The 20,367-nt window shown below is 33.8% G+C and overlaps 1 protein-coding gene across 1 annotated transcript in view; it reads right to left on the bottom strand.

The window, feature by feature from the left end:
* The window catches only part of LOC114328023 (stress-activated map kinase-interacting protein 1), a 162,351-nt gene that overhangs the window by 55,084 nt on the left and 86,900 nt on the right, over positions 1 to 20,367 (bottom strand). The window lies entirely within an intron of this gene.

Raw genomic sequence — 20,367 nt, 5'->3', positions numbered from 1 at the left:
ATAAAATATCAACATTTACATTCATATGCTCAGTTGCTCCGTCTATACAGGGTGAGGCAGATAAAGGGCCTATTAGAAATATCTCGAGAACTCAAGGTAAGAAATTTATGAAAATCGGAATACAGGGGTTTTGAGGTGTGAACTATTTAATGAAAATATGTTGGTCTCTTTGCTACTTCCGGTTATACCGGAAGTTGGTTGTAACTTCGTTTTTTTTAAATGGGACACCCTGTATATTTTTACATTTTTGGATTCTCCTTGATTTCTTCTTTCTTAAAATATAAGTTTTTGTAATATTATACAGGGTAGGTTAAAAGATAATTACGTTTTTTATTAATTTCGTAGCAAAATTCACACCCTCTAGAATTGTAGTAGTTTGACATAATAAACTCTGTTTATGTTCAAATGATTTTTAATATAGTCTACTATGTTAAGAATTATTGGTATAGTTAAATTTTTCCTTTTTTGTATACAGGGTTGGTCGAAACTCAGAATGAGTATTTTCTGAGTTTTCTTAAATGGAACACCCTGTATTTTAGTATTGTAATGAAATGTTATTTTAGGATACTTTTTAATTTCTTAAGCAATCCCTATACCTAACTGCTTCAATTTGTGAGTTATTGGTGATTCAAGCCAAACATTAATTGCAACACAAAATATCTGAAATTTTATTAGGTTGGCCGTAAAAATATTCAATCACAAATAATTTTTCGGAAAGAAATACATACTAATCGAGACTGATACTTAAAATTGCCAATAATGGTTGAGCTATAGTATTTTTACTACAAAAGCGAAATTACGTAGGTCAAAATTTTTGACGTAAGAGAACTGTCAAAACATTAGACTGTGACTTTTCCTTCTAATGTCACATTCTAAAAATCACAATCTAATGTTTTGACAGTTATCTTACGTCAAAAATTTTGACCTACGTAATATCGCTTTTGTAGTAAAAATACTATATCAAAATATCTACGTAGTTAAGATTGTTGGTGCGATTAACAATTACGCACAAATTAAAGCAGTTGGGTATAGGGAATGCTTAAGAAATTAAAAAGTACCATAAAATACCATTTCATTACAATACTAAAATATAGTGTGTTCCATTTAAGAAAACTCAGAAAATACACATTCCGAGTTTCGACCCACCCTGTATACTAAAATTCAAAATTTAGCTATACTAATAATTGGAACAATAGTAGACCGTATTAAAAATCATTTGCACATATAAAGGGATTTTGATGTAAAACTACTACAATTCTACAGGGTGTGAATTTTGCTACGAAATTAATAAAAAAACGTAATTATCTTTTAATCTACTCTGTATAATATTACAAAACCTTATATTTTAAGAAATAAGAAATCGAGGAGAATCCAAAAACGTAAAAATATATAGGGTGTCCCTTTAAAAAAACGAAGTTACAATCAACTTCCGGTATAACCGGAAGTAGGAAAGAGACCAAAATACTTTATTAAATAGTTCACACCTCAAAACCCCTATATTCCAGTTTTCATAATTTTCTTTACTTTAGTTCTCGAGATATTTCTAATAGGCCCTTTATCTGCCTCACCCTATCTATATACTTATGGTATAAAGTTCTGATGAAAGTTAACTTCGTTGGCAAAATTTTTCAATCAAAAACAATGAATATTCAGCTGGTCTTAAATTCTTTACAAGAGATAAATCAATAATTGTTGCTCGAGTTTCGGACAGATAGCAATGATGTTATTACTACAGAAAATTAAACTGCAGAGAAACTGGATGTGAAGCCCAGTTATCAACGAGCCACACAGTTACGGCATTGGAAAAAAGCTGACAGTTCGATTACGAACATAAAGATGAACCGATTTTGGATCCTAAAATGTCATACAAAGTTAATTTCTTTTATTGTGTTCTCGAGCAAGCATTCTTCTTCATGTGCCGTGCTCGATTATCGAACGTTGGGTATCAAATTGGCTATAGTAATTTTGTTAACGGCAGCTCGGAAAAGGGATGCAGAGGATCTGTTATACCATTCTCTCAGGTTTTTAAGCCATGACGTTCTTCTTCGACCTGGCCCTCTTCTTCCGTCTACCTTGCCTTGTATTATTAAATGGAGTATATTATATCTCTCTGGGTGTCGCATAACATGGCCAAAATATTCAAGTTTTCGATTTTTAACTGTTCTGACGACTTCTGTGACTTTTCCCATCCGGTGCAAAACAACTTCGTTACGAACTCTATCCACCCAACTTATTCGTAGGATTCTTCGGTATACCCAAATTTCAAAGGCTTCCAATTTCTTGAGAAGAGTATCTGTTAAAGTCCAACCTTCGACACCGTACAAAAGAGTAGAGAACACATAACATCTCACTAATCTAATTTTAAGATTCAAAGTAATGTTGTTTCCACATAAAAGTTTCTTTATCTTAAAGAATGCAGCTCTGGCCTTCTCTATACGTATTCTAATTTCTTTGCTCATGTCCCAGTTCTCATTTAGATTACAACCAAGGTAGGTGATACTGTTAGTTCTTTCTAATTGTTCACCATAAGCTGTTACTACTTCCGGTTGTATTGGCGTCTTACTGACAACCATCACCTTGGTCTTTGCGGTGTTTAGCTTGAGTCCATATTCATCACACGTTGTGGTAATCCTATTAATCAGATGTTGAAGTTCTTCATAATTGCTCGCAATTAACACCGTGTCATCCGCATATCTCAAATTATTAATATTGACGCCATTCATTTTGATACCACATTGAGCATTATCCACTGCTTTATTGAAAACAAACTCAGAATAGATGTTAAATATTAGTGGGGACAAAATGCAGCCCTGCCTTACTCCTCTTCGTATTTGAAGTTCTTCAGACGTGTCCCAGCCAATCCTGATGTTTGCACGTTGATGCCAGTAAAGATTTTTGATAATGCGTAGGTCTTTATCATCAATACCCACTTTCTGAAGAATAGCAATCATTTCCGTATGTTTTACCCGATCAAAGGCCTTCTCAAAGTCAATGAAACACATATAAACCGGATGTCCGACATCTCTGCATCTCTCTACCATAACCTGAATACTAAACAGTGCTTCTCTGGTCCCAAGGTTATTGCGGAATCCAAACTGTGTATCACCAAGCTGTTCTTCTATTTTTTGGTACATCCTAGAGTGCAAAATTCGTAGAAATATCTTTAAAACATGACTCATCAAGCTAATGGTTCGGTAGTCACTACATCTTTTCGCGTTTGCTTTTTTAGGTATCGTCACAAAAGTCGACAGCAGCCAATCCGTTGGTATATAGCCAGTTTGATAAACTTTATTAAAAAGATGAAGGAGAGATCTTTTACCTGAATTTTCGAAGAGCTTTATTATTTCATTCGGTATTTCGTCTGGTCCCGTCGCTTTTCTGGTCTTTGCTAATCTTATTGCTTGTTCAATTTCGTCCATAGTTATGTCAGGTCCTGTAACTACTTCGTTAATTTCAAGCTCGGGCCTTTCATCATTAAACAGTTCCTCAATGTATTCTTTCCATCTGTCTATTTTATCCAAATCAGTGATAATCAGTTTTCCGTCTCTATCAACGATGTTATTTGCATGTTTTTTGTTCTGACCGGTGAGTTCTTTTATTTTTTTATACATATTAAATGAATCATGTTTTCTCTGCAACTCTTCAATTTCTAAACATTTTTTTTCAAAGTATGTTTCTTTTGCCGCTCGTATTTTAGTCCTTATCTCTTTATTAATGCGTTTATACATTTCGTTGTTTTGATTCTTAAATTTGCGTCTTTTTTCCATCAAATTCAAAATCTCATCGTTCATCCACTGTTGCTTCTTTTGATTTTTCTCTTTGAAGTTTGGAGTTGAGTTGCTTATAATCGTTTTGATTTGGTTCCAATGATCCTCGATGGATTCTTGTTGTTCGCTATTCTCAAAATTGCTCTCTAAATTGTTTGAAATCCCCTGACTGTTGTTTCTAATAAAATCGGTATCCAGTTTGTTAGAGGATCGTGGTTGTTTTATCCGTTTAAGTTTTAATTTTATTTCGGCTAACAATAGATTGTGATCAGATGGCACATCGGCGCCAGGATAGGTTTTTACAGACTTTACTGCATTTCTGTAACGCTCACTGATGGTTATGTAGTCAATTTGGTTTCTTACGATATTATTGGGGGTATCTGCTGGAGATTTCCACGTATATAATCTCCTTTTAGGTAATTTGAAAAAGGTATTCATTATACATAGATTATGTTCTTTGCAAAAATCTGCGAAATAGTCTCCCCTTTCATTTCTATCGCCCAGTCCATAACAGCCAATAATATTACTTTGTCTGCCTTTTCCTATCTTAGCATTAAGGTCACCCATCAGAATGGTGAGATCTCTAGTCTTGAGTTGGTCGGTAACAGTTTTTACATCGGCGTAGAACTTGTCAAGTTCTTCCAGTTCACTTTCCGCTGTCGGTGCATACACTTGTATTAAATTTATGTTTCTGGGTTTCGCGTTCAACTGAATCATTATGACTCGTTCAGATACCTGGCATACCGCTCTAACACATTTGCTAACCTCGTTTGAGACTATGAATCCTACACCATGACGATGGTAATTACTCTCTTCTCCTGCATAATATACTTCATGATCATCCACATGGCATTGGCCAGATCCGGGCCATCGCATTTCACTGATACCCAGAATTGATATTTGCAGCCTTTTCATCTCATTTATGGCATTGTGTGTTTTTCCTGGTTCATATAAACTCCGCACATTCCATGTGCCTATTCTACAACTTCTCTGTATATCAAATTTGGCCAAGCGGGAGATTCTTCGCACCCCTGCCCCATTTAAGAAGCGCCCGTACTCGGGGCCATCGTTTATTTCCTCAGCCATATTGATTAACCTGGGAAAAATAGTGTAGTAGTCATTCCCTTGGCTTTCTACACCGCTGTGTACACGCTGTTTAAGTGGTTGCCACCGCACCGAGTACTATTCTGTATTGACCGTTCTGGCCTAAATGACTTCCGCTCAATACAGATACTGAAAAACCAGCTGCCGATTTCCAGGTTCGATTTTATACAAGCCCTAAAACCAGGGGGCTGCCACCTCCGTCCTCCAGACCGTTGTGAAGACCTTCTTCTCCGCCCTGGATGCCGTTGTGGGCTTCATCCGTGACCCTGGACAGGGGACCCTTAGCAGGTACTAGTTTCCCGGGTCAGGAAACACCTGGAATCTGCAGAAGGCAGGGATTGATTCAATTTCCCTGATAGGACTATCCAAAAGGAGTTCCTACCTGCTACCGGAGCAAGCATTAATATCAGTAAATGAAAGATTTTCATATTGGAAAATCATGTTAATTCTTTCAAATTTTTAATAAGTTGAACGACAGTACAAAAACCTCACAATTACAACTTTTGTGTAGAAATTTGAAAAAAAAACTAAGATTTAATGATCATCTAGAATCTATGGAGATATATAGAGGGAGACGATTTGTTTGAAGAATTGTATGAATTATACAGCTTCAGCCTTTGTTAAAAGAATTAAATAATGATGTTTGTAAAATATATATTTTTAAAGGAATTAACTGCTTCTTCTTCTTGATGTGCCTAGCTCTGACGAATGTAGGCGATCATCATGGAAATCTTTATCTTAGCTGCAGCTAGTCCACGGGATTTTAAGAATTATACGGTAGGAATAGCCACATCTGAAAGCTTCCAATTTTCTGCATATATCTTCGTTCAAGGTCCACAATTCAACACAATAAAAAAGGACAGAGACAGCATTCTTATTTTTATACCAAGAGAGAGGTTGTGGCTCTTGAAGACAGTCCCCATACGGTTGAAGCTTTTCCAATGCGCGCTTTTTCATTTTATTATGGTGCCGAGGTAGTTATGTGCGTCACTCTTTCTACAGTGGTTTGGTTGATTTAGAGTTGACCTTCTGTTATCTTTTTCTTGCTAATGATCATAAACTTTGTCTTAATTACGTTTATATTGAGTCCATATTGTTGACTGTAATATGTGATTTTGTCCATGAGGACCAGTGGCGTCTGGTCAGGGTCGGCAGTGCCGACCCACATATTTATGGACACATTATAGATTTTTTTAAATATATAAGTTAATCAGAGTTGATGATATTGGTTTCTGTGAAATAAAAAAAATATCTGTGAGATAATGCAGACTAAATTTTATTCATTGTTTTTAAAAGAATTCGAACGATCTGATACGTTAAGTGATCCCTGTGCGCTGTGCGTAAGAGACTTTTCAAATTAAGGATCCTAGCCAGCCATACACCCGACTGCGATTGTGTGAATTCATGGCCCGCTTCGGCTAGCCGTACCCAGTTGAGCATTTGCTTGTAATAAGACGCTATGGAATATTAGTCGATAGGCAACCAATTATACATTCCCCGTATTTATTTGAATGACAAGTACGGCAGAAAAACAATCTGCCGAGCACAGCGGTGATCTGCAAACAGCAACAAAACACGTACTTGGACGTTGAGATTTAATTTGAACGTTGAGAGGTGACTCATATTTGTTTGCAGAAATTGCTTGAAAATAACTCATATAATAATATTTGAGTTATCCTCCCACTCAAAAAGGTCCGGAACATTGTTTAAATAATCAAAATGTCAAAAAATAAAGGAAAAATTCGATTTTTTTCTTAATTTTTTGATTATAACTTTAAAAGTATTCATTTTCGAGAAAAGTTGCACTGACATAAAAGTTGCATAATTAAATTTTCTACAATAAAGGATTAGCTAAAAATTTTAAAAATTGTCACCCTTGTTGCAAAATAGCAATAAATGCGAAAAAATCATAAAAAACAAGTATTCGCATTTTACGTTTTTCAACCGTTTATGCTACACTTAGACCTTCATAATTTTACCCAGAAAAACTATATCATATAATAAAAAAGTACTGTGAATTTCATTAAGATCGGTTCAATAGATTTTGCAAGATAAATTTTGCAATCCAGCTTTCACAAAAAAATTAATTTTTTCAAAATGTTGCAGAACTGAAAATAAAGCAGACAGCAAGTTGAATTTATTTTTACGTATAGAAGAATACTGTACCTTTCTTCTATATGTAAAAAAATTCAACTTGCTATCTGCTTTATTGTCAGTACTGCAACATTTTGAAGAAAATAATTTTTTTTGCAAAAGCTAATTGCAAAATTTATTTTGCAAAATGTTTTGAATCGATCTTAATGAAATTTACAGTATTGTTTTATTATATCATAAAGGTTTTCTGGTTAAAATATGAAGGTCGTAAGTGTTAGCATAGATGGTCGAAAAACGTAAAATGCGAATACTTATTTTTTATGTTTTTTTCGCAATTATTGCTGTATTGCAACAAGGATGACACTTTTTAAAATTTTTAACCAATCCTATATTGTAGGAAATTTAGTTACCCAACTTTTATGTCAGTATAACTTTTCTCAGAATTGAATACTTTGAAAGTTAAAATCAAAAAACGAAGAAAAAATCGAAGTTTTTCTTAATTTTTTGACATTTTGATAATTTAAACAATGTTCCGGACCTTTTTGAGCGGAAGGATAACTCAATTATTATTTACAAGGAATTTTCAAAATATCTATTAGACAAGTTCATTAAAAATTATCCATCATTCTTTATTCAAATAAAATAAGAAAATGGATTAACAGTTTTATATGCTGATCTAATTATTTTCGGAAGGTGGGATAAGTTACAAAATATGTTTAATTTTATATACTGCAATTCATTAGGTACAACAAACTGTTCCTGAATTTAATAAATTATTGTGCTCAAATGTGGACAAATTCTGCCTCAAATGAATGGGATTTCTCTTGTCTCAAAAAAGTCAAAACGTATTGTCGAAACACCATGAAACAAGAGAGAATGTCAAACTTGTCTCAAATGTCAATAGAAAAAACTTTTAAACCCTCTCCAAAACAATAATAAATTTTACAATGACGTTATAACCCATTTTGCTACTTCGAAACAAAATAGACTAGAGTTAATTTATAAACAGGTTTACAAAAAAAAAACAAAAAAAAAATAAAAAAAAAAAACCAAAAATCTTCTATGAAATAGAAGCCTTTTAATTAGATGGCATACCTATCTGAGGAGACAAAACCTTGCCGACCCCGTCCCTAAAGCCACGAGCCGCCACTGATGAGGACTTGTAGGTCTTCTAGATTGTCCGCAAATATTATGGTGTCATCTGCATACGCATACCTGATGTTATTTAGCAGGTACCCGTTTAGTAGAATTCCTTTTTCAGTTTCGATCAAAGCTTCGATAAATATTCTTTCACAGTAGAGATTGAAAATTAGAGGGTAGAAATTACAGCCTTGCCTCACTCCACGCATGATTTTTACGTATTCGGTGTGTTCACCTTCAACTCTGAGGTTTGCAGTCCCATTCCAGTAAATTTTTCTAATTATTTTCAGATTTTAGTTGTTAATTTTTGCTTTTAGTATTTACGTTATTTTGGCGCCTGTACCTACTCGATCAAACGCTATCTGGTAATCAACCAGATAGATATGCGTATGGCGTATATGTCGCGATTGACGTCTCTGCATCTCTGGAATAACACTTCTATTGAGAACTGGAACAATACTTGAAATAACTTAAGCTTAGCAAATAGCCCAAATTTAACAATAGCTCTTCGCATTCTGCCCATATCTGTTGCCACTGCTGAACGATCTCTTTCTAAACTGAAACTTATAAAACATTATTTAAGATCGACCATCAGTCGAGGGCGGTTGACAAATAATCTCTATATAGTCGTCAATATTAGATTATATTCGCCATGTTGATGGTTTATCGAATTGCCTGGAAGAAATTGGTGGAAAAAATGCAGGTAGGCAGAATAAAGCGAGAGCAAAGCTTTGTTTGTGATCGATCGAGGCAGCAACGGCTTTGGATATGTGGAGGTGGAGAACAATAAAAAACTGTATGGTGAAAAAAGTTTTACACGGAAAATTGATTTACTTAGGACTCTCATAAGTTTACCGCTGGATAATAATTGTGACAGTATGGAGCAATTATGTTGGGCAGATAATTGAAACAAGCCAGAAATTAACTCAGATCCGTATTTTTGAGCGCCATTAAATGTTTTGCACACAGGCACTAACACGTGCTGGCGCGGCACTGAGGTCTCTATAGTCTTACGTCATATACAGATATATGGTGTATTCGACAAATATTCAAAATATCTCGATCAACACAGGCTTATCGAAAAAGTACTAAGAGGCAAAAAAGTATTAAAAACACTGTGTTTAACTAATGGTACCACAATAATAATTTAATTGGAACATACATAAAAGTTTGGGGGGTTTAAGGGAACAAAACTCCCATAAAATTTTTATGGGGTGCACAAATTTCACTATAATTTTTTTAAGATGTTCCTGCCATAAGAATGCTACATGTCCACGTTCAATAAAAAATATATAATAGTTCTTGATATATTAGAAAAAATCGATTTTTACTTTGTAACTTCAAAGGTAGTAAGTTAGGTTAAATCGAACTATTTTTGGTCCCAGAATATGTGACTTAATTTATGATCTGTATTTTTGTTACACCCTGTATAGTTTCCCAACTCTATTGTTTGTTTTTTAACCAAGAGGAGTGATTCAAATTTACCGCGCCGTAATGCTTGTTTCTAATTGGTCCAACCGCAGGCAAGTTTACTTCACTGTCATTAAATTTTGACACTAATGGCATTTATGAAATTTTGGCACTTCTGTCATTTTATAGGTTAATTAAGTATATCAGCGATTTTTTGTATTTTCTGCATTTAGTCTTAATTTTTAGATTTTTAGTCTACTTTTATATAAAAACAGTTGTTTTTAGAACTCTTTAGCGATGTGTTTGTATAATATAATATGCATGGATTATTATCATCGAAAACTGATATGATCAATGAAAAAAGAAGATGAATTTGGTGACTTTTCTAGTAACTTTATTGGGTGTGAATCTGTCTTTTTAGTTTACTCCTCTTGGTAAAAAAATCAACCATAGGCATCTGTGACAGGAGTATTTTATAAAATTCTCCTGTCACAGTGACAGTTGTTATACTCCTCCGATACATGTAAAGGTGGGAAACTATGTAATGTAATGTTAACGTTTATATCGATAATTTCCTCCTCTAGTAGTTTTATATCTTTTTACTTCACAATATATTATGTTTTCCATCTTTTGCATTAATTTGCCGGTTATTAGTACGCTCATCACTGTATCTGTATATTAAAAACGAGGGAAATATTATAGGCGAGCAGCAAACCACCAAAAAGATAAACATGACCTATAACTCATTGGTAACCGGGCAAATTTGATACCAAAATGTTCGTAATAAAAGTCTGCACAACTTTTACCTGAATAAAAGTTTTTGATTTGGATGGGGGAACATGTAAAAAACAAGAAAAAGGCAAACATTTTGATTTTGTAATTTTAATGAAAGTTCAATATTGGTAATGTGAAATCTTTTACACGTTTTTGTTTTTTTTTTAGATTTCAGAACAAATGAATATTATTTATTGAAATAAAAGGCAGATATCAAGCACCTAGTTTATTAAATCTAGGTGTTCAATCAACATTAGATTCTTTGAATATGCTGTTCACTCTATAGTGACTGTACATCAACTGAACAGTACTGTACTGAAAGTCACTTCATTTGTCATTAATTATCATTTGAACACTCGTCAATAAGGAACTTCCACCATTGTTTATATAGTATATAGTAATAGTTGATCAACGCAACGAATAAATTTGTTTGATTCTAATTGAGACAGTCACCAGATGCCACCACTATATCTGTCAGGTTCGCAACGTCACGCGTAACTGCGATAAATCCAAAATGCATAGACACCAAGTTGGATACGATCCTATTCACACACCAACTCACATACATAAAGAAAAATAAATATATGGAAGAATATATATAGAAATTGAATTAATGATGTCATGCTGTTGCTATTGTATGTATAATGTATAGAAGCATGATATCATTAATTCAATTTTTAAATATATTCTTCCATATATAGATTTTTCTTAATATGTATGCGACTTAGTGTGTTATGAATAGGATTGTATCCAACTTGGTGTTTATGCATTTTGGAGTTATCGTAGTTTCGCGTGACGTTGCGACCCTGACAGAAATGGTAATGACATCTGGTGACTGTCTCAATTAGAATCAAACAAATTTATTCGTTGTGTTGACCAACTATTACTAGATATATAAACAATTCTTCCACTCATTGTTCTTCCATATCCGACATACAAATGTAGTACCGGCATTTATAATTTATTTAAACTGTTTTGGCCCTTGTCCAGTGTGTATTAAATGTCACATTCTAATAGGATACCTTCCTGATTTGAGGAAGTAAGTCTATGTTATTGTATTTTTTATCATACATCAACTTCGATTTTTTGTCAAAGTTCTTCCAACATTTTTTTATAATGGCATTTTTTCGGCTTATATCTGATGCCCCTGATGATGCTCTAGAAGCGAAAGTATACTTGGGCAATATTTTATAAACTAGGTGCTCGATATCTGCCTATTATTTCAATAAATTTCATATATTCGAACATTCAACTTCCTCCTATCATACTGACTATGGCAGTCTTGGTTGATACTTACAGAAGACTATCCTGCAAGAGAATGATTGTATTCCTCAACGTTTGGTTTGTTAGGCAGTGCATTTTACATCAAGTCACTCCTACTTTTGCTAGAGTTAAAACATCAAGAAATGTACCTGATAGGGAGAAATAGTTTTTGGAAAAGAAAATCCTGAATAGAGAACTTAAGAAACACTACTCCAAACTCCATCAGATTAATGTTGACTTCAAAATAACTTACGACAGAACTTTGCAACATCATCCTTGATCATTTGTTACTGACTCCTTAAGAGATATAGAAGACTCTCTCCTACAATCTACTAAGAAATGTTTGACCAGCAAACTAAACCTTTTGGTTTTGCAAAAACAACAGATCAATGCCTCAACAACTATGCATAGGTTTTCAGATCATCAATTCCACCCTTTCAAGAGTCCTAAATCTAAGTAACACCAACTTTTCAGAGGAAGAACTACAATTTTTAGAATTAGGTCTTAAGTTTTCTTGTCAGAATTTTAGGTTAACAGACTCAGTGCTAGGAAGCTTTACAGTGGAGCTGGCTACTCTCATAGAAGGTATGACTAAAAATATTGAAACTAAACAGTACTTGAGAAATTCATGTATTATAGTATAGTGTAGTTGATTCAAAAGATGGCATAACCCAGACATCCAAAGTGAAAGTTATCCTTCAACACCAAATTGTTCTATATGGTCCACACAATGTCCAGAAAAAAGTCACACCATTTTGAGCGCCGGGTTTGGGGGGTGAGGGGGAGAAATCGGTAAATTCGTAGTTTTTTAAGTTTTTCGCCAGTATTTCTAAAACTATGCGGTTTAGCATGAACAACCCTCTATACAAAATTGTTCTACATTAAATTCTAAATAAAAAAGGCCCTATGCATAATCTTTCTAAAATGAATAGTTCCAAAGTTACGAAGGTAGTATAGTATAACTGGTCCAAAAAAAGGCCTAACCCAAACATCCAAAGTAAAAGTTTTCCTCCAACACCAAAATGTTCTATATGGTCCACATATTGTTCAGTAAAAAGTTACACCATTTTGAGCGTCCGGTTTGGGAGGGATATGGGAGAGAAGCCGGTAAATTAGTAGTTTTTTTACGTTTTTCGTCAATATTTCTAAAACTATGCTTTAGCGTAAATAATGTTATATACAAAATTATTCTACATGAAATTTAAAACAAAAAATGGTGTATACATGATTGTTATAAAATCAACGGTTCCAGAGTTACGGAGGGTGAACAGTCGAGGTTTCCGATAATTTTTATATTTTTTGGGCAATATTTATGATATAACTATACCAAAAACCCAGACATCCAAAGTGAAAGTTATCCTCCAACACCAAATTGTTCGATATGGTACACATAATGTTCAGAAAAAAGTCACACCATATTGAGCGTCGGGTTTGGGGGAGAGAGGGGGGAGAAGTCGGTAAATATAAAAAGTATCGAAAACCTCCAATTTTCACCCTCCGTAACTCTGGAACCGTTGATTTTATAACAATTATGTATAGAACCTTTTTTGTTTTAAATTTTATGTAGACCATTTTTCTATAGAACATTCCTTACGCTAAAGCATAGTTTTAGAAATATTGACGAAAAACGTAAAAAAAAAACTACTAATTTACCGACTTCTCCCCCATCTCCCCCCAAAACCGGACGCTCAAAATGGTGTAACTTTTTACTGACCAATATGTTCTATATGTGGACCATATAGAACAATTTGGTGTTGAAGGAAAACTTTTACTTTAGATGTCTAGGTTAGGCCTTTTTTGGACCAATTATACTATACTACCTCCGTAACTTTGGAACCGTTCATTTTAGAAGGGTTATGCATGGGCCTTTTTTATTTCAAATTTAATTTAGAACAATTTTGTGTAGAGGGTTGTTCATGCTAAACCGCTTAGTTTTAGAAATATTGACGAAAAACGTAAAAAACTACGAATTTGCAGATTTCTCCCCCCTCTCCCCCCCCCCCCAAACCCGACGCTCAAAGTGGTGTGACTTTTTTCTGAACATTATGTGGACCATATAGAACAATTTGGTGTTGGAGGATAACTTTCACTTTGGATGTCTGGGTTTGGGTCTAACTATACCATACTATTAGCTTACTTTTTTACAACAACAACAATGTAAGTACAAACGTAACTTTCATAAAAACCACCATCTATTTAAGAAACAAAATGTTTTGCTAATATCTATTAAAGGTAAACTTGATAGATATTCTCTAATACTTACAGTCTGTACAATATAGATACTGTTGCACGTCATCCGCGTCAAAGCACGTGACGTCACATGATACCAACACGAAATATTTAAGTGGTAGGTTTGTTACTGTTTAGAATCGTTTAGCCGAGTACACTGGAATTACAGCCACTAGACATATTTTATTATATACGCCTAGAAATATTATTGGAAGATTTCTATTAATGTAAATGAAAAAAAACATACCCTAACTTGTTTCATTTAATTTGTATAAGTGGAATATAAAGCACACTTGTTCGGATTACATCTTTACTCTACCTGCGATCGAACAAATGTGACATTTTGACATAAATTGGTAACATTTATTTGGCAATTGCGGTATTGACACTTTGATTTGTTTTTATTCTTTACTATAAGCACCTATAAGTATTTGTTTTATTATATTTATTGTTTTTATTATTTATTTAACGTGAGATTATAACTTAACTTTTTGTTTTCTATTTTTAATGTTTTTATTTATTTACATTGAATAGATATTAATTTTGGTAGGGGAGCAAAGTATGCTAAATGTGCAGTCACTCGAGCGTTATGGGGACCTATTGGGTTGTGAAGAGTAGGTCCTAAAACCAAAAAAAGTTAAGTAAAGTTTTCCATTTTTAATTTAATTTTCCATTTCCAACAGTCGTTTTTTAGATTATAGCGCCATCTATCCATAATTCGAAAAAATGTCTCAAATAAAAGCTACTTATTTTTACGTAAGGAGTCCAAATTTAGTAACCCTCCATTTAACCTTCAACTACAGACATCCGGTATTTTTTACCGGTGGGCATTCCCAAAATGTGGATTTCGTGGTAACCTCACAACTTACAAGTTCATGTGTCTCTGTACCTCTCGGGCAGTTTGTATAACAATGCTAGTCAAAGCGTGTATTGTGTATTGTCAATATTTTCTTTTCTGGTACACATCAAAAATCTTAACCGGTAAAAATTACCGGATGTCTGTGTTAAGGGAGTATTTTTATATGAGTACTATATTTGTAAATCTGAAATGTTTACATTATTTTTTTGTGTTTTTGGGGAAAAAGTAAAGAAATGGACTGTGGAAGACATCCGGGACCTTCAATGAAGGTTAAATTTGAAGATAAAAATTTTGAGGCCACTTTGCAAAAATTGAATTGCCATTTAACTTTATTACAATTTTACCCCTTGCAGATTTTTTTTCATGGATGTAAAAATTTTCGTGGATGCTATTTTATATTTCCTTTGTGATTCTATGTTACGTTTATTTGTTAAAAAAAAGTTTAAATTTTTGTCCATAGCATTTATGGCCGTTTGTTTCAATAGACCAAAAATGTTACCAAAATTCTGGTTTAATAGATTATTCTTCAAAAATCTTGTATTATATTATTAATATCACTCATTTTACCATTTTTCCCATATCTAGAGACTCCATAAAAACACATAATGCAAAACGTTTTTGTTTTTTATTATTAACTTTATATTTTGACTCTATTTTATAATGACCGGTAAAAAATACCGGGAGTCTGTAGTTACGTGATAATATTGGGATGTCTGTAGTTAAGGGTTAAGTGTGGGATCGTGTTTGGTGCCATTCGATAGATTTTTCAAAAACGTTGAATACGTGTATTTTTCAGTTTTTCGATCTAATGTTCATTTCGCGAAATATCGCGGGATTCGTATTTAAAATTTTAAGTTTACTCCCCACCCCTCTCCGTGGGAGGTCGTGTTTGGTATCATTCTATAGATGTTTGAAAAATATTGAGCCCTTATTTTTTAGTTTTTCGATCTGTCATTCATTTCGCGAAATATTCGATTTTTTCTTGTGAAACTTTGGGACTCACCCATTTCCTTACGCCCCGCTGAAATCGTCAGATTTTTGAAGTATAGTATTTTTACTACAAAAGCGATATTACGTAGGTCAAAATTTTTGACGTCACATTCTAATGTTTTGACAGTTATCTTACGTCAAAAATTTTGACCTACGTAATATCGCTTTTGTAGTAAAAATACTATATACACTGTTTTGCATGTACTTAACTTACCTTATCTTAGGGCCGGTTGTTCGAACGCTAATCAAGAAGTTGATTATAATCAATCAGTTCGTTGTAATCAATTTTCTTGATGGGAATCAAATCGGGACATCAAAAATACATGTAAAACACTAATCATTCATTGATTGTAGGTTAGTTGTTAGTTTCTGCAACACTCCAGTTTCACTATTATCAGAGTTTGTCTATCAATAGATATCAGTAGAAAGAAAAATTACTTGGAGTTAGACTTATTCGAGGATTTGGAGCTTACAAGGGAAACAAATGAAAACTCTTATTATCTTAATACTCAGATTAATTTAAATTGTACTAAATTTAAACCAGTTTTCAAAAATTTTATTACAGCTTCACCTCGCAGGGGACCTAGCTCGACTATATAGATTACCTACACTGAGTCTGTATATATTAATAATTTTATATTTCATCACAATCTTCAAATTTGTTTCACATTTAAAACATTTATATTTTATCATCAGTAACATACATTTAGTTAGACAAGCTTATTTGTGATCAATTGTTCTACAGTTCTGAGGATTAAGTTATCTTCAATAATAGTATATGCTCTTCTGTAACCAGCCATATTTACCTGTTGTAAACCCATATGTAAACCTGTTTTTCAGGCTCTGTCACGATCTGTCTTTGGAGAATATCTCGGCATGTTCCAGGTCCCTCCAGAGGACGGTGCCTCTCAGATGATAATATGCTTTTGACCTAACTATCCAACTGAGGATTAAGTTATCCTTAGTAATAGTGTATGCTCTTCTGTAACCAGCCATATTTAATTATTTATAATTTATCTGCAAATCACAATGTACTCTCACAGCATAAAAAACCAAGTAACTTAATGTGCAATCTGGCAAAGGCAAATTCAAACGTTCTGACTCTATTGCCAGATCTATCCACTAATCTATCAGGCAATCTGTCTTATCAGAAGATATTGGCGTCTGCCAGGTCCTTCCAAAGGATGTTGCCTCTCATATGATAATATGCTTTTGACCTCACTATCCAACTGAGGATTAAGTTGTCTTCAGTAATAGTGTATGCTCTTCTGTAACCAGCCATATTTAATTATTTATAATTTATCTGCAAATCACAAGGTAATCTCACAGCATAAAAAAACCAAGTAACGAGTAACGTAATGTGCAATCTGGCAAAGGCAAATTCAAACGTTCTGACTCTATTGCCAGATCTATCCACTAATCTATCAGGCAATCTTTAAAAGAGGAGGAGGACACAAGTCAATACCAAGTACTTGTCTCCAAGTACCGGATAGCATTGAACAGGTCTTCATTAAGGTTGGATCCAGTGTTTTTAGTTTTATATTAGGAGCAGTTTATTTACCTCCCAACACTCCGGCACAGTTGTATAGCACTTTCTCTGAGACACTGGTATCACTCGCTTTATTGATGCCTAAGTTAAGCCTACACATGGTTGTGGATTTTAATTTGCCTCATGCTCTCTGGCAAAATGGTCCCTTTAGCTCTGTTGCGATTTCAGGTAGAGCACCATTACACGAAGGGTCTTGCATCCAGATTATGTCAAATGTTTGCAGTTTCCACAATCTTTTCCAATGTAATCATCATGTGACAATACACAACAGCCTTTTAGATCTTTTCTTGACAAATGACCACCTAGCAGAAACGAAACTAGCGGACTTTTTTTCTAGTTTCTCCAGTCGTTCATCCACCACTCTCAATTAGCATTAAATGTAACCTGACTTATGATGAACCTGGACTCGAGTTTGATGGTTACTATAGAGATTTCATATCCGTAAACTGTCAGAATATTTCTTTATTCCTTGACCAGTTTAACTGGGACATTTTGTTAATTGATGCGAATCTCGGGACTATGTTAAATATATTTTATAAAATTATTTTTATATCTATAGATAAATTTGTACCCTTGGTTCGTTGACCAGTTTAACTAATATATTTTGTTTATTTATGCGAATCTCGAGACTATGTTAAATATATTTTATGAAATTATTTTTATGGCTATAGATAAATTTGCACCAAAAGAAGTTTTAGGCCGGGAAATTCCCAATATGGTTCTCTCAGGATCTAAAAAAGTGCTCAAAATCATCTTAAAGAAAAAATTACACAAAAAATTTAAGCCAACTGGTTCTTTGAATGACTATTGGGAGTTTTCTAGGGTTAGACAATTGTGCAAGAATCTGACTCGGGAATCCTATTCACAATATATAGTCTACCGAAACGGATATATCTTCAAATATCCTGAAATTCTGGTCTTTTGTTAACAATAAAAGAAAAAAGAATGTGTGTGTACTTTGTACGCACGTAAGAAGTTATACTTCTATTATATTATAATTTCAATGAAATAAATATACTTAACAGTTACAATACAAAAAATTAACAATAATTACCAAAACTTAACAATGCCAAAAATTAAAAAAAAAAAGATGAATCGTCCGGGATTTGAACCCGTGATGTCGCGATCTCTCGATCACTGGTCCAATGCTCTACCAACTAGGCTACCAAGGTGCCTGTTATTGACGTTTCAAATATACATAATTGCACATAACGGTGACAAGTGAAATATTTTTTTTTCTCTGATTCTGGCCTTGGTTTAGAACTAGAACCTTTAGCCACGTAATTGTATATCTTATCACTAAGTCAGGTGTAATGTGTAGTGTGTGTGTGTGTGTGTGTTGAGTCAGTGTCTTGTTATTTTGCAAAGTCGACGTCATTACAAGTGAAATATAAAAATAGATATTTTATTATTTTATGCCCAAGGAAGACAAATCCAAAGACACAAAAATTATAATAAATAATACATTTACTAAAAAACACTAATATATTATTTTAATGGCTTATTTGCGCTGATACATAATTTGAAAGATTAGCAACTAAACGTCATACTGTCTGTGCGCATGCGCGCAGTATTATGAAATTTTACTCTCAATCGCGCCTAAAGAAGTATAACTTCAAAAATAGTGCTTTTCCTAATGTACTTAAATATCTTGACAAATCTTGTAGTTCAGGCAAAGATATTACAAATTTGTTTGCTGATTATTTTTCCACAGTTTATTCTCTGAATAATATCAATGTGCCCGATCATGAACTATCCTCATCCAGTACTCATATCACAACATAAAATTTTAATACCAGAAATATACACCAAGCTCTCTTCTCTTGATATTAATAAGGGCACTGGCACTGACGGTATACCTCCTTTGTTCTTAAAGAAATGCAGTTTTAACCTTTCCAGGCCATTGTATCACATATTTAATTGTTCCCTACAAACTGGTGTTTTTCCAAATTACTGGAAAGAAGGTTTCCGTAAGCCTATATTTAAAGACGGGGATAAATCTCTTGTTAATAATTATCGTCCTATTAGCGTCCTTGGTGTGATACCCAAAGTATTTGAGAGTCTGGTTTGTGACTTTTTAACTCCTTTACTCGAGCGAGCCTAAACTTATCGATCAACAATTTGGGTTTATACCCCATAGATCTACTGAGCTGAACCTATTAACTTATGTAGATTTTTTTGTTTGACTCCCTGGAGAAAGGGTATCAAGTTGATACAATTTACACTGATTTCTCCAAGGCGTTCGACAGGGTGTCTAATGCTATGTTGGTAAATAAGCTCAGAATTATTGGTGCTGATAAACCAATGATTTCTTGGTTTAGCAGCTACTAGTCTAATCGTAGGCAGACAGTAAAAATTGGTAATTTTCTTTCCAAAACAATTCTTGTTCCTTCAGGAGTTTCTCAAGGATCACATTTTGGGTCTCTTCTGTGTAACATTTTTATAAACGATTTTCACGAATGTTTTCCCTCTTCCCTTTTTTGCTGTTTGCTGATGACTTAAAGTTGTCTGATTAAATCTCCTAGTGACTGTGATAAACTTCAATATGATCTAATCAACTTATTGGATTGGTGTACAAGAAATGAGATGAGTCTGAATCCATCTTAATGTAAAGCAATTACATTTACTCGGTCTATATCCCCAATCAATTTTGAATACAAGTTTGGCCAGCATGGCCTTGATAATATGCCTTTCATCAAGGATCTAGGTGTCACTTTGGATGTAACTCTACAACTTTCCGTTCACTTAAATAATGTAGTCGACAAGGCATTTTAGATGCTTGGCTTTATGAGAAGAAGCACACAGGATTTTACTGGGATTACTACCTTAAAAACTCTTTATTGCTCTCTTGTCCGTCCCCATCTTGAGTATGCGTCTTGTGTATGGTCACCTTTTTATGGTGTGCATATTGAGACCTTGTGTCATGTTGAACATAAATTTCTAAAACAGGTTGCTTTCAAATTAAACATCTTGGAGAACTACAATGATGAAGATTTACTTGCTATATTAAATATGCCACCAATTTCTATCCGCCATAAGATGAGGAAGCTTATTACTTTTTACAATATTCTGCATGGTAGAGCTGCTGCTTCTTTTTTGCTCAATAAAATTAATATACCTGTTCCACCTAGACCTACCAGATCTATAGCTAGTTTTCATGATCCTATAATACATCGCACTAACTATGG

Source organism: Diabrotica virgifera, chromosome 1 (genome assembly GCF_917563875.1).
Source record: "Diabrotica virgifera virgifera chromosome 1, PGI_DIABVI_V3a".
Lineage (NCBI taxonomy): Eukaryota > Metazoa > Arthropoda > Insecta > Coleoptera > Chrysomelidae > Diabrotica > Diabrotica virgifera.
The sequence above is the reverse complement of the archived record's forward strand: the minus strand, read 5'-3'. Positions and strand labels throughout refer to the sequence as shown.